Genomic DNA, 14843 nt, shown 5'->3' with positions numbered 1-14843 from the left:
GCAGGCATCAGTAATGTGTCCAGGAAGTGTGAGGCCGGACCATCACTTTGGTCTGAAGGCTGCACTGAGCACAGGGAAGAGGCCCTGGACTGAGACACCTGCCTTTATCTTGTGCAGAAAGGTTTCACATCTGAGTGACAAGAACACTGCTCATCAGAACAAGGAGCCATAGGCAGAGAGATATTCCTGGGAGTTTATTGACAATAGTGAACAGTATGTACAAGTGATTAAGGCCCGTGCCCAGGTGGCTTGCCCTGCCTGTAATGATGCACGGGTCAGTGTTGTTGGTGCTCAGCTGCTTCTCTCAGGAACACGCGGCGGGGACTCCGCTCCGGCTGAAGCTGATGGACTCGTACCTGCTGCACATGGCGCTGAGCGGAGTGGCTCAGTTCCTTTACTGCGCGCTGGTCGGTACTTTCCCCTTCAACCCCTTCCTGTCCGGATTCATCGCCTGGGCGGTGGGCCCTGGTGCTGGGAGTTTGCTTGCGGATACAGATCAACCCTCAGAACAAAGGAGATTTCCTTGGCATCTCACCTGAGCGAGCATTTGCAGACTTCCCCTTTGCTAGCACCTTCCTTCATCTAGTGGTGATCAACTTCCTAGGCTGAGTGTACACATTGTCAGGCAGCAGGAACAATGAGAGGGACCGGAACTCATATTGTTGCCTCAATGGATCTGTTTGAACTTTGTTTGCACATTTTGTTTTGTTCCTTATATACATGCAAAGAAAATAAAAAATTCTCCCAATCGCTCTCCGCTGTAACTTGTTGCTGCTGCCGCAGTTGGGAGTTGGGAGAGTTGGGTGTTGGCTGCTGATAACTGCTGTGTCCTGCTCTGGCTCCAGCTACTGTATTCCTTCAGCTTTTGGGATATCCAGTGTGGCTGTTGCTACCTTCCCCCATCCTCTGTTGCCGGGGACCTGGAGCCTGCAGGGCCTGAGGCCTGAGGAGGAAGAGAGAGGGAGAAGGAGAGAGAGAGAGAGAGACAGAGAGAGAGAGAGAGAGGAGGTACTACTGCTGTTGCTGCTGGACAGGGAGGCCAAGAGGCAAAGGCCATGTGATTTAACATCCTAGGTGGGCGTCTGGACTTTTTTGTTCAGTGGGGGCTGAAGAAGGCTGGTATTTTATAGGGGGAGGGCAGAAGACTTGTTAAAGAGACTCGGGGAAGAAAGGGTGTATGTGTGTGCTGTTAAAATCTTGCCACCAACCAACCTCGAGGGCCCCTGACTGACTCCGTGAATGGAAGAGGTAGCTGGAGTACGATCTCGCATACACACTGTTGGAGGCCAACTATGGCATCAGCAATGGAGTTAAGCCCACGCAGCAGTGCAGGAGCGATGTCCTGGACCAAGGTCTCCATGGCGGCCGCCACCCTGCCGGTGTTGACTTCGGTGCTTTGCAATTCTGGCGCTATCACCTCAGCCTGAAGATGGGCGGACTCCTCCATCTTGCCTTGCAATCTGAAGAGTGCAGCGGACATCCCTTCCTGATGTTCCCGAGCTTGCCTTTGCAGCTCCAGTAACTGTGACATGACCGAGTCCAGAGGCTCCTCATCTGACTCAGACTCAGCAAAGTCCTGGCATCCAGCAGCCCTCCGAGTGCCAGAGACCTGGGAAGTCCCTACCTCTGCCTGCTGTGGATCAGACAGTGCGATGTGCTCACCAGATTGTGATCCTGAGGCTACTCTAAAGCTTGGTCCCATCAAGGTGTGTGTCTCTGCACTGGTGGAGGGTGTGGGTGAAGCTGTGACGGGACTTCAGGGAGGGTGTCTTCAGATTCCTCTTCAGAGGTTTCTTCGGACCTTGATTGGAGGCCCTGGGTCATGGACTCTGTCGGCTGTTTGGCAGATGTGTCTGCGAAAGCAAGGGGAGATAATCAGTGCATGCAGTGGCCTGTGAAAGAGGACACATCACTCACAGCATGGTTATCTGATGGATGTTGCACTGCTGGATCCTCACTTGGTAGAGCAGCGCTGACCTCACCGTCAGCACAGGACCGGTCCAGATCCTCACCGGCCAGCTGGATGGCTCTGTTTTCAAATTCTGTCAGGACTTTGATTTCCGGCATCCCTCCACCTGTCTGCCGCCTTTCCCTCCTGTTGTGAGCCAGTTTGTGCTGCATGGATAGAGATGGGGAGAGTGTATCAGGACGCCTGCCAGGCCAGATGATAAGTATGCCTGGCCTGTGTGGGTGTTGAGTGGTCCCATGGACGGGGTGAGGACAATGACGGTGTGTGTGAGAGAGTGAATGGTGATGTCCCTTGCACTGGCAGTGAGTGAGGGCCCTGTGGGTGTGTGATGGGTTCGTGAGTGTGTGAGATGGGAGTGATGAAAAGAGTGACTCACCCTGGCAGAACGGAGGAGATCATTCATCCTTTTGTGGCACTGGGTGGCTGTCCACCTCTGCAGGGCGTTCGCGCTGACCACCACTGCCCCCGCCTCCCAAGCCGGGTTGGTGACATTGTTACCCATCCTGCGGCCAGAGCGGGGGTAGAAGATATCCTGTCAGGCCTCCACGGCATCCAGCAGTCGCTCGAGGGACCCGTCATTGAAGCGGGGGGGCTGCAATCTTTTTGCCTTTGCTGGCCATGTCTCCCAGGCAGCGGTGGTGAGCTGGTGGCGATGAGCGCTTTGCTGGCGGCTGCCTTTTAAAGATGGCGGCCGGCGTGATGCAGCAGCGGGGTGATGGCGAGTGGGTGAATGAGAGCCCGTCCGCCATGGAAACAGTGTGTTTCATGGGAGTGAATAAATAATGAGGTGGGCTCGGGAAGATACGGCGTGAAAACCCGCCATTTTCATCGGCGAGTAGGACTCCATTTTACCCGCCCGCTACCGCACTTAGTGCAATCCTGGGAAAGTGCAGCCCTTTGTTAGAGCAAACTGATCTTACTTCACTGCTCTGTTCCCCAACATCTTCCTCTGCGTCAAACAGTTAATCAGTTTTTCCCTAATAGATACAATGAGCTTTAAAAAGCAACCTCAGCCCTCCACCCAAAGAAAGCAGTACAATTAAAGTCATTCAGTTTTGTTCTGCTTATCTGCTATTTCGTAACACTTGCCTCTCTTCATTCGCCATTCTTCAAGCCTGAGCCTGGACTGTAAAGATCAGTGAGCAATGTCATTCAGGCTCCATTAGCATCGTGCCGATGCAGTTGCATGAGTAATCCAGGGACCTGGGCAAACGATCCAGAGACAATACGAGCTCAAATCCCACCACAGCAACTGGCAAATCAAACACATCTGGACTAAAAAGCTAGTCTCAGTAATGGTGGCCATGAAACGGCTGGATTGTTCACTCATATCCAATTGGGATGGAAATCTGCCATCCTTACGCGCTCTGGCCTATCTGTGGCTCCAAGCCCATGTCAATGTAATTGACTGGGAAATGGCCAAGGCGCTCAGTTGTGTTCAAGAAGGGAGTTCGCCTTCTCAAGGGCAATTAGGGATGGGTGATAACTTGCTGGCCTTGCCAGCGATGCTCACATCCTGTGAACAATTACAAACCACAGCGAGCTTAGTCCTGCTTTGCCTGCACTTAGTTTCCACTTGTACACACACTGCAACATGCAGAGGGGCAATGAGCAAGAATGCTGGCTGCTTTTACTCCTTCCTTGCCTGGTTAGCCTATGAATTAAGGGCCAACTTCAAACCAGCCCCTTCACCTCCCACTTCCTAACAAAAGTTAAAAATCAGCTGAATCTATTTATCGGCGTGAGGTATTTTTATCCTTGCTGATTTAGTACTTCGCTAGACTTATTGCTCTAGGTCAATGACAACCCAATTTAAATCTAAACCATGGGCAGAATTTTCACTTTGTTGGGTGGAGTGTGCCCGACCTGAATGAGTATAAAATGACTCACGTTGATGTGGAGTGAGCGTCCCGATGTCGGCGCGCGCTCGTGTGATATTTCGCTTGGCGGGTCCCACGCTGGAGTCAGAGCTGCACCTGCCATTAGTTAAGAGGCCAGCTATGACCCTTGGCACCCCGACTGTCGGTGATTTAACGTTGCCTCTGCGATTTCTCGCCCGTCGCACGGGCAAAATGGACAGGCGGGCAGCCCAGAATTTGCAAAAGCTCATCCATGGGTGGGATTAGATGGCTCAGCAGCATTGTCAATGTGAGTAATGAGAGGTTTTGGAGATAGTTTGCTGCTAGTTGCTCATTTGAACTAGACAGTTTCATCTCGGCTCTGAACTTCATTCTGAGCATTTCCAGGCTTCATTCCAGGGCTCATCAGTGTCTCCCACACCCCCTGGAGGATTGAGACCATATGGGCCCTTCCAGGTATCAGACAGCCTTCCCTTACCCTGGTAACGGGGATTGTGGTCTCCACTGGAGGAGAGAGGCAGAAGGGAGAGGAGGCCAGGTATCCCAGTGCAGCTTGGAACTCACAGATTCTTGAACTGAACAATATTCAGCGTTGGTGGTCACACCATTAAAAAGCAAAAAGCTAAATGGGGGAACAAAAGATCACCTGTGACCAGCCCCTCTTGTGCTTAAGGTGCTTTAAACTTACGTTTATGGGTGTTATGTCTAGGTGCTTCCCCCTCGCTGGCACCAGCCGGCTGACTCTGCTGTCCTGTTGGCCTTGGTGACCTTGGCGGTCGTCCTGTGGCCAGTGGAGCCCGTGCTGGCCCCGCTTGGGAGGGAGCAGCCAGTGTCATGGCTGGCATCTCCCCAGTCACTGCAGCCTCATCAGAGGCCACGGTCACTGGCAAAGGGGCGAAGGAGCTGCTGCTGTCATCCAGGGCACCCTGAGAGGAGCCCGCAGAGATAACAGGCAGCTCGTGGATCTCCCTGCTCACCATTTATGGACGGGCACCTAGCTAGGATACTGGGTGTCCCATCTATCTCACACACGGACACTGGCCAGCTGAGATCATTGCCTGCGTGAGAGTTTGCAGGTCCAAGCGCAACCCCAAGGCCCATCATCAGCCATCGACTGAGCATCGTCCTGGTCTCCAGCCGTCCTCCGACTGCTGCCACCCTGGGCACTCTCTGCCTCCGCCTGCTCCTCAAGCGAGTGTGAAGTGTCCTCACCAATGTGCACTGAGATACTAGACGCTGATCTAATGCCCACCGAGGTGCTGGTATCTGCGCTGTGCCTGCTTCAGAGAGCAGGTGTGACGCAGTTTCTTGGGGAGCATGGTTGTCCACCGGTATCAGGGGTAGCCCTTCAGGGTTCGGAGAGCAAAAGCCTGTAAGTAAACCTAAAAGAGAGAAAAAGAACATGTCGTTAGTTAAAGTCATCAGATTGTCACTGTGCATGCCAGGCACCCTGGTGAGACAATGGGGATCTGCCTCACGGTGCCCTTGCCTTCCAATGATCAATGGGGACTCCAGGTTCGAGGCTCACATCAATGAAGAGACTACACTAGAATGGTTGTACAAGCTGAAATTCTCACCTCAGTGCACTGCACTCTTACCTTCATCTGACACCTCAACCTCACCGCGGCCAGTTGACTGAGGTGCATGCCGCCTCTCAAGCTCCAAGGCCTCCTGCTCATAACGGGAGAGGATGAGGGGGTGCGGGAATCCCCCCGCTGGTCCACCACCTCTCAATACTGTTATGGGAGTCTTCCCCTGAAAGGGCAGAGGAGCATTGATTATTCCACTCTCTACCTGCAGCGCCATTGCAGACTAAGGCCAACCCCAGCTGAGGAAGGCCTCACAGGGCACATCTGAGTTGTGGCTATCGATCCGCAAAGCACTCAGTCCAAGCAGCCATGCCTCGCGCTCCCGCCCCCCTCCTCTTGGCCAACTCCGATGTCATTGGCTCAGACTCGAGCACCCCTGAGTTTCCACAGTGGGGACGGCCAGCTCAAAACGCTTCAGGACACTGACCCACGCCAACACGATACTCACCCTTCCGGAGTGCAGCAGGTCACTGAAGCGCTTGCGGCACTGCACCCAGGAGCGCCGCACCACGTTGTGACTGCTCACCCGGGCTGCCACCTTCTCCCGTGCCCGCTTTGTGAGGCGCGGTGGCCTCCTCCTCCCAACTCTGGGGACGAGGGTGTCCTTTCCGGCAGCCACCTCCCCCAGGGAGGGTGGTGAGGCACTCGTTGGAGAAAGGTGGGGCCGACAGCCCTGCCGACCTCACCTCCCGCATGGGTCCGTCTCCCTGGGTCGCGTCCATGTCGCTGCTGCAGCTCCGACACGGGCGCCATTGTTCAATCAGCCGCCAGGTCACCATTGGACCCAGCGGACAACAGCCCTCATCTTCTTGGAGGTTCTCCAGCCGGCTTTGATACTGGGTGGGCCTTAGTTGGTCTGCCAGCACGAAATTGCCTTTCGGCCTTGATCGCGAATGGCCCCGCCCACCCCAGCCATGCCCGCTGGATGAGGTCAAAATTCTGCCCCATATGCCTTGCTGATGCCCTGTAAACCTTTGGGGAGAGGCTTCCCTGTTGTCAAACCCTTTGGAGAAATCAACATGGCCATACGGGGTCAAGGGCTTGGGAGGGTTCCTTGGGACCTGGGTGCTGGTGCAGGGATGCCCGTCAGTGCTCCCTGGATGAGTCATTGGGGTCTCCTCTGCCCCAATCCTCCAATGCACCCACGTCGTTTTAGAACACCACATCCCCCAATCCAATTCACACATCCATCTGCTGGCCTGGACCTCATTCCCGCTGGTCATCAACACGCTTTTTGCCTTCCGGGTGAACTGTTAAACCGAGGCCCCAAAACGCCCTCCAAGGTCGACGTAAAAGGTCCCGCGGCGGTATTTTGAAAATGAGCTGGGGATTTCTCCCACTATCCTGATCAATATTCATCCCTCAGCCAACAGAACACGACCATCTGCTCATTTGTCTCATTGTTTCTCTTCTGCGTGTAATTTGCCTGCTGTGTTTCCCCACATGACAAAGGCGACTGCTCTTCCCAAGCGCTTGGGAATTAGCTGTAAAGCACTTTCACATGTCGCAAAAGTCTTCCTTTCTTTACAGGACTTAGTGGCTATATATATTGCGTGCTGCTGCTGTCCAGAAATAACAGTGCAGCTCAGCATTAAAATGGTGATTATGCGTCTGCCTATAATGATTTCACTGTAAATTGTCTCCATGATGCGAGGTAATGAGGAAAATGAAGAACTGCATGCAAACAATTAATCCTTATAAACCACATCGAGTAATTCAAAAGTTCTCCACTCCATTATGCACATAAAATGTTTTGTGAGCAGATCACCAGCCATTACTGCTACGATGTTTTGCTGTGGACTCATTAATTTCTATTTAGCATTAGGCAGAAACATCAAAATTAATATTTAAGGTCATTCTCCCAGGTGGACAGGCTTTGCCATCTTGGTGGCAGCTCTACAGGCACTTAAGCCATAAAACCAGAGACATAGCTGCTCATAGCCTCACTGACATTTGTTCAAACGAGACTGGGAGTATTCAGAGACTCTGGTGCCACAGTTACTAGAAGGCGTGATGGCTGGATGAGACTTGGCGCAAGTAAAGACACAGGCAGCAGAGTTTTGGATGGTTGAATGTGGGAGACCAGCCAGGGAGTGCGTTGGAGCAGCAGAGTCTAGAGGGAAGGAAGGCACGGATGATGGCTTCAGCAGTAGATGAGCTGAGGCCGGGGTGGAGTCAGGCGATGTTACCGACGTGGAAGTCGACGGTCTAAGTGATGGAAACAACCAAGAATGCAAAGAGGAATACAGAAGTTGCTGAAGTTTAATTCGGCTGAGCAATCCCCTGTGGCTGTTTTAAATGTGGGACATTAAGTGTGTTGAAAGGCAAGATTCAGCATGAAGCAGGTATTCCATCTTCTGCTATATAAACAGTCTTAAAGTTCCTCTAATTAAACAGCGGTGGTAATGAGGTACTGTTAAAACACCAGCCAGTTCACAGATCTGCCACACTCATGTGTAACCCTCATTACTTTCTCTGCTACTCATGTAAAACAGGCCATTAATACTAAAACACCTAGTTTCTTGCATAGTGCTGAAACTATCTACGGTTTTTTTTGAGAAGTCACAGCAGTTTTGCAAGTCAAATGCCTGGTGTTTTGTCTCTGGTACATTGGCATTTATTTCATCTATAAAATTAGCCAATAAAAGTCTTAGATTGCTGAAATGAGGGTTAATTATACAAGCCTCGAAACCAAATTGAAATTTCACGCCACTCAGTCACAGGGAATGCTGGTTGCTAGGTTTGTTTCTCTTCTCCCTGTATTTTTCTTCCCTTCCACCCTGAAAGCACTGCCTCTTCGGCTGAAAACTTCTGATCAGTCATCTATGTGCCCATTCTTCCTGTTGCCTTGAGTAGATATGCCAAGCAAGCTACCTGGCCAAGAGACACACATTTGACCTGTCCTCACCCAAAAATCCACACAAGTACCCCTGAACTGGGTGGACTATTTAGATAGATGTGAAAAAGAAGCATTTGCAAGGCTATAAGCAGAAAGAGCAGAGGGAGTGGGACAAATTGGTTCATTTCTTTCAAAGAGCCAGCAAAGGCCTGATAGGCTGAGTGGTCTCCTTCGTGTGCTATAAGGTTGTATAACTTATCGACGAGCTATAGGGTTCTGGTTTCCTGGACAACATTCACTCTTCAGTGTACACAGCAACAATTTGCGTTAGACCACACCTGGAGTATTGTGCGCTGTTTTGGTCTCCATATTTAAGGAAGGATTTGCTTGCATTGGGGAAGGTCAGCGAAGGTTCACTACACTGGTCCCCGGGATGAGCGGGTTGTCCGATGATGAGAGGCTGAGTAAACGGAGCTTTCATCTCTGGAGGTTAAAGGAGGAGAGGTGATCTGATTGAAACAGACAAGAGTCAGAAGGGGCTTGATAGGGTAGATGCCAAGGGATTGGCTGGTTTTTCTGTGCACTTTGGCGTCGGGCGTGTTCGGTGGCGTGAGCGGACAATATGGCGAGAAGGTCAAAAATCAGTTTCACGACATCGCGAAACCAGTTTGCGATCGTCCGCTCAGCCGGTCAATGGTGGGCCGCGTTCCCCGCCATCGGACGTCAGGAACCTCATTGTGAGTACATCAGCATATCGTTATCAGGCCAGCCCACCGGGCTCATCCCCGCCCCCCAACCCCTAACGCTGGATCATCCGCCCACATCGGCAGGAAAACACGCCGGTGCAGAACATGCCTTGCCAGATATGACATGAAAAAGTCGGGACTTACCGTCAGGGCCTTGCTCACACTGCGGACATCCAAGGAGCAGAAGATGCTGGAGCCCAACAGCAGTGGGATACTGGAGGAACGCCCATCACACGCTGGGTGGATTCTCATCGACATGGCTCCACTGCGAAGCAGCTCACTGTGAGGTTAGAAAGTCACGCTTTCTCACAATGAATGATGGTCGAGGGGGTGGGAGGGGAAGGCCTAGGATTGACTGGGAGAGGAAGAGGAGGCGCGGTGGGCGAGGCTGGGAGGGGGAAAATGAAGGTGTCGGGGGAGTGAGGTTGGGAGAGAGGGTATGAAGGTGTCGGGGGGGCTGAGGTTGGGAGGGTGGAATGAAATTGTCGGGGGAGTGAGGTTGGGAGGGGTGGAGGGAGAATGGGAAGAAGGGGGTAACGGGAGAAGATGGCAACTGGGAAGATAGGTGTAAGGGGGGATGAAAGGTGTAAAGGAAGGAGTTCGGATGAGGGAAGGAGGTGGAGGGGGGAGGGAGTCCGGGGCGAGGAAGAGTGCAGAGAGAGGAGGGAGTAAGGGTGGAGGAAGAAGTAAGGACGGAGCCGGGAAGGGGGAAAAAGTAAAGCTGGAGGATGTAGTGAGGCTGGAGGGAGAGGTAAAGCTGAAGGAAGGAGTTGGGAGGGGGGAAGGATTATGGGTGGCAGAAGAAGTAAGGGTGTCTGAGGGAGTTAGGAAGGGGGTGGGACTAAGTGGGTTGGGGGGGTGGGGCCAGATGGGTTGGAGAACTAACAGGGGGTTCCAAGGGGGAGGAGTTCCAGGGGGGAAGGGGTTCCAGGGGCAAAGGGGTCTGGAGGGGGGAAGGATTTTCAGGGCGGAAGGGGTCCAGGAGTGTGGTGTATCCAGGTAAACGTGCAAGGGAGGGGTCTGATGGGTCAATGACTGCCTCCTGGGGAGCGAACTGAGGGTGCGCGTGGTACGAGGGAATGGTGAGAATGACCGAGGGAAGCGTGAGGGTGTAGTGTGGGAGGGTGAGGGTTCGATGGTACCGATAGAAGGGAAGGTGAGGGTGGTTGGTGGGGAATGAGAGGCAGACACAGACCCTGGGGGTGGGAAGGAGGAGGTTGAGGAGGTGAATGTGGATGGGGGTGAGATTTTCGGGAAGGAAGGGAACGTTCATCTGGACATCCCTGAAAGAAAAGGTCATGGAGGGGACGTGGAAGGTGATGCCAGAGGGTTCAATTGTGGTGGGGGAAAGGAAATGGGTGACCGGGGTGGGGGAAGGGATGGGGGAGCTTACAAAAAACCGAATCCAGGCCATCCTGTCTAAATCGAAAGTGAAACGAGAGTCATGGTGGGCGAGATCGGGTGCTGTAGGGGACTGTGATCGTTGGGTGGGTGGAGATTCGGGTCAGCTCAGATGGACAACTGAAAGCAAACCCCAGCAGGCAGCATTCAAAATGCTCAGGACATTGAGGGAAGTGTGATATGTGAAGGATCTGAGTGAGTTGGGGAGTGCTTACACGAGGCTCCAAAAGGCCCAGCCACACACACTTCTCCCTCCAGAATCACTCGTTGACCAGCTGCTCCCTCTGCGGTGACTGAGGATGAGGCTGAGGGGGTCACAGGCAAAGGGGACTCGGAGGGAGAGGACAGCCTCTGAGATTCCTGAGTGGATGATCCAGGGGTGTCCAGCTGCTGCTCCTCCTCCAGTTGGGCGCCCAGGGGCCCCGGCCTGACTCCTTGAGGGGGAGGAGCACCTGGAGGGATGTCAAGGTGCCCTGTTTCCCTCTCGCGTTGCCACTGCAGGAACTCACCCATGGCTCCCGGGATGGAGTGCAGGTCTGCACACATCTCCGCATTCTGCTGGACCAGGGTCTCCATGGCATCCGCCATCCTCCCCATGGAGACCTCCATACACGCACATGCAGGCACCACGTCATCAGAGAGCAGGCGGACACACTCCTCTGACTTGTGTGCCACTCCGTTGAGGGCTTCCAACAGCTCTGTGTGATGTTCATCCACCTCCTGCTGACTCTCCACGGTGAGTTGGAAGGCTGAATCTAGAGGCTTGTAATCTGACCCGGACCTCACAGATACCTCTTCCCCAGCAGTCCTCCGATTGCCGGGGAACTCAGCTGAACCTGCCTCCTCCTGCTGCGGACATGTGCCTGTGCGGTGACCACCAGATTGTGTACCCGAGCCTGCTCTAGATCTAGGTACCACCGAGGTCTGTGTCCCTACACTGGTGGAGGGTGTGGGTAAGCGCCGTGACAGGTCTTCCAGGCTGCTGATTTCCAGTTCTTCAATGGAGGCGGTATCCTCTTGGCTGGAGGTGAGGACGTGGATGGAGCTGAGGGACTGTCTGAGGGTGTCGGTCGCTTGGCAGAGCTCCCTGTGAACCAAAGTAGAGATAATTAGTGCATGGCAGCAGAGTCAAAAGCAGGAGAGAGAGCACTCACAGTTGTGTTGAGAGAGGGATGATGTGGTGCAGGATCCTTACAAAGGTGTTCGCTGCTAGCCTCACCACCACCACAGGCAGGGTCCATGTCCTCACCAGTCAGCACAATGACACGCTCCTCAACGTGAGTGAGGGGCCTAATGTGGGCCACTCCACCTCCTGCCTGGGACCTCTCCCTGCTGATGTGATCAGGCTTCTCCTGAATGCAAAGAATGGAGAGAGTGTGAGCAGGACACATGGCACTGAATGGAATGTTTGTGTGGTGAGCGGAGCCATGGACAGGATGAGGACACCAGCCCGAGAGGGTATGAGCCTGATAGAGATGTGAGGGTGTGTGTGAGAGTTAGTGATGTCATCCCTTAACCTGTGAGATCCCTGTGGATGTGTGATGGGTTTCTGAGTGACGAGAGTGATGAGAAAAGTGACTTACTCTGGGGGAACGGATGAAACCGTTCATCTTGTAGTGGCACTGGGTGGCTGTCCCCTTTTGCAGGGCATTGGCACTGACCATCGCTGCCACCGCCTCCCAAGCCGGATTAGTGCTGTTGCTGCCCATCCTGCGGCCAGAGAGGGGGTAGAGGACATTGTGGACTTTAAATATGGCGCTGGGCGTGATGAAGCGGCGAGGTGATGGTGTGGTGGGCGAATGAGAGCCCGCCAGCCATGGAAACAACGTGTTTGCCGAGAATGGATAATTAATACGACAGGGTTGGGATTAAACGGCGTGAAAAACTGCCATTGCAGCCGGCGGGTAAAACATCATTTTACCCACCCACCACCCCACTTAGTGCAAATCTGGGACGATTTCGCTCATTGTCTCCGCTGGTCAGGGAAACTAAAACACGGGGGCATAGCCTCAGCCAACAATTTCCGACTGAGATGAGGAGAAATCGCTTCACTCTCAGGGGGTTGTGAATCTTTTGAGTTCTCTACCACAGAGAGTTGTGGATGATCCATCGGTGAATACATTTAAAGCTCGGATAGATTTTTGGTCTCTGAGGTAATCAAGAGGTATGGGGAGTGGGCAAACAAGCGGAGCTGAAGACCAAGATCAGCCATGATCATACTGAATGGCGGAGTTGGCTCGAAAGGCCATGCAGCGTTTTTCCTGCCTCCTTGATCTTGATTGTGGCACAACGTGCCCGTAAGGGCACTCGCCAGGTGAGCCGTGCGTGCACTGGAAGCAGAGTGAGCAGATTGTGAGCTCGCTCGGTATCTAACACGGCTCGGTTATCCGATTTGCCATCTTGAACCTTGCAGGTTCTTTGCCTCACAAGTGTAAGAGTACAGTTTGCTGCAACTTCATCAAACTTAAAAACAGACCAAATTTTATATACCGTCTTGTTTCACAAAGCCGGAAGACTTTTTCAAGTAAAATAAAATGCTGAATGCTGCAAGCTGTTTCTCGCAGATAAGAAAGACGCTGGGCAGGAATGAGCTATTGGACCGTGACGGACATACTGATAAGGAAAAAATGGAACCAACCCTGGGTGGAATGCAGAATTTGGTATGTATGAGAAATAAGGATGGTTGGACTGGAAAGCCATTATGAACAGTTTACTAACAGGCTTGATGAACAGCTCTAACCTTAAACAACAGATAACAAAGACAAACAATGAAGTCCCTGAAAGTTAGCTTGAAGACCAGAAATGGGATGTCTCAAGGGAGCTGTGGACAGATCATGAGGAATGGCATAGGATGAAACAAGGGAAGCTGATGTAAAGATTTATTGATCAAGGACAGAATGAATGTGTAAAGGCCCTGGAAGCTCATGGTAAAGGGATAAAATTAAAGTGAGATTATACCCCATGGTTTAGACAAAGAACTGAGGAATGTTGTATTAAGGGGAATCCTTATAGGACAATATGTCCCGTCAATATAGCATCCAGGTATACCTCTGAAAAAGGTATAAAGGATGTTTTAAAAAGATACTTGGGCTACAGTCAAGGGCAAAATGTCACTGGGAAAATGTTAGAGTCTATTATAAAGGATGTAATAGCAGGGCATTTAGAAATACATAATCTAATCAAGCAGAGTCAGCATGGCTTCATGAAGGTGAAATCATGCCTGACAAATTTATTAGAATTCTTTGAGGAGGCAACCAGCAGATTAGATAAAGGGGAACCAGTAGATGTAATATATTTGGATTTCCAAAAGGCGTTCGATAAAGTACCGCACATAAGGCTGCTGAATAAGGTAAGAGAACATGGTGTTGGTGGCAGTATATTAGCATGGACAGAGGATTGGCTAACTAATAGAAGACAGAATTGTGACGAGGGGGTTATTTTCAGGTTGGCAACTTGCAACTCGTGGAGTGCCACAGGGATCAGTGCTGGGGCCACAATTATTTATAATACATATTAATCACTTGGATGAGGGAAGTAAATGTACAATTGCCAAGTTTGTGGATGTTGCAAAAATGGTGGGAAGGCAAGTGGTGAGGATGATACAAAGAGTCTACAGAGGGATATAGACAGGTTAAGTGAGTAGACAAAGACTTGGCAGATGGAATATAATGTGGGAAAATGTGAGGTTATGCACTTTCGCAGGAAGAATAGAGGAGCTGAATATTACTTAAATGGAGAAAGACTGCAGAAAGCTGCAGCACAGAGGGATTTGGGGGTCCTCGTGCATGAATCACAAAAAGCTAACATACAAGTACAGCAGGTAATAGGGAAGGCAAATTGATTGTTAGCCCTTATTTCAAAGGGAATGGAGTATAAAAATAGGGAAGTCTTGCTAAAACTATACAAGGCACTAGTTAGACCACACCTAGAATACTGTGAACAGTTTTGGTCCCCATATCTAAGGAAAGATATACTGGCATTGGAGGCAGTCCAGAGAAGGTTCACTAGGTTGATCCCAGGTATGGAGGGGTTTTATTATGAGGAGAGGCTGAGTAGGTTGGGCCCATACTCATTGGAGTTTAGAAGAATGAGAGGTGACCTTATTGAAACATATAAGATTCTTAGGGGCTTGACAGCATAGATGCTGAGAGGTTGTTTCCCCTTGTGGGAGAATCTAGGACCAGAGGGCATAATCTCAGAGTAAGGGGTCGCCCATTTAAAACAGAGATGAGGAGGAACTTTTTCTCTCAGAGGATAGTGAATCTGTGGAATTCTTTACCGCAGAGGGCTGTAGAAGCTGGGTCGTTAAATATGTTCAAGGCTGAGATAGACAGATTTTTAATCAGTAAGGGAATCAAGAGTTATGGGGAAAAGGCAAAGAAGTGGAGTTAAGGATTATCGGATCAGCCATGATCTCATTGAATGACAGAGCAGACTCGA

The 14843-nt window shown here is 51.6% G+C and overlaps 1 pseudogene; it reads left to right on the top strand.

Moving 5' to 3' along the window:
• Positions 1-266: 266 nt before the first annotated feature.
• LOC144687143 (dolichyl-diphosphooligosaccharide--protein glycosyltransferase subunit dad1 pseudogene) lies at positions 267-609 on the top strand (annotated as a pseudogene).
• The last annotated feature ends 14234 nt before the right edge of the window (positions 610-14843 follow it).

Source organism: Cetorhinus maximus, chromosome 12 (genome assembly GCF_964194155.1).
Source record: "Cetorhinus maximus chromosome 12, sCetMax3.hap1.1, whole genome shotgun sequence".
Taxonomy (NCBI): Eukaryota; Metazoa; Chordata; class Chondrichthyes; order Lamniformes; family Cetorhinidae; genus Cetorhinus; species Cetorhinus maximus.
This window is presented reverse-complemented; position numbering and strand designations above follow the sequence as displayed.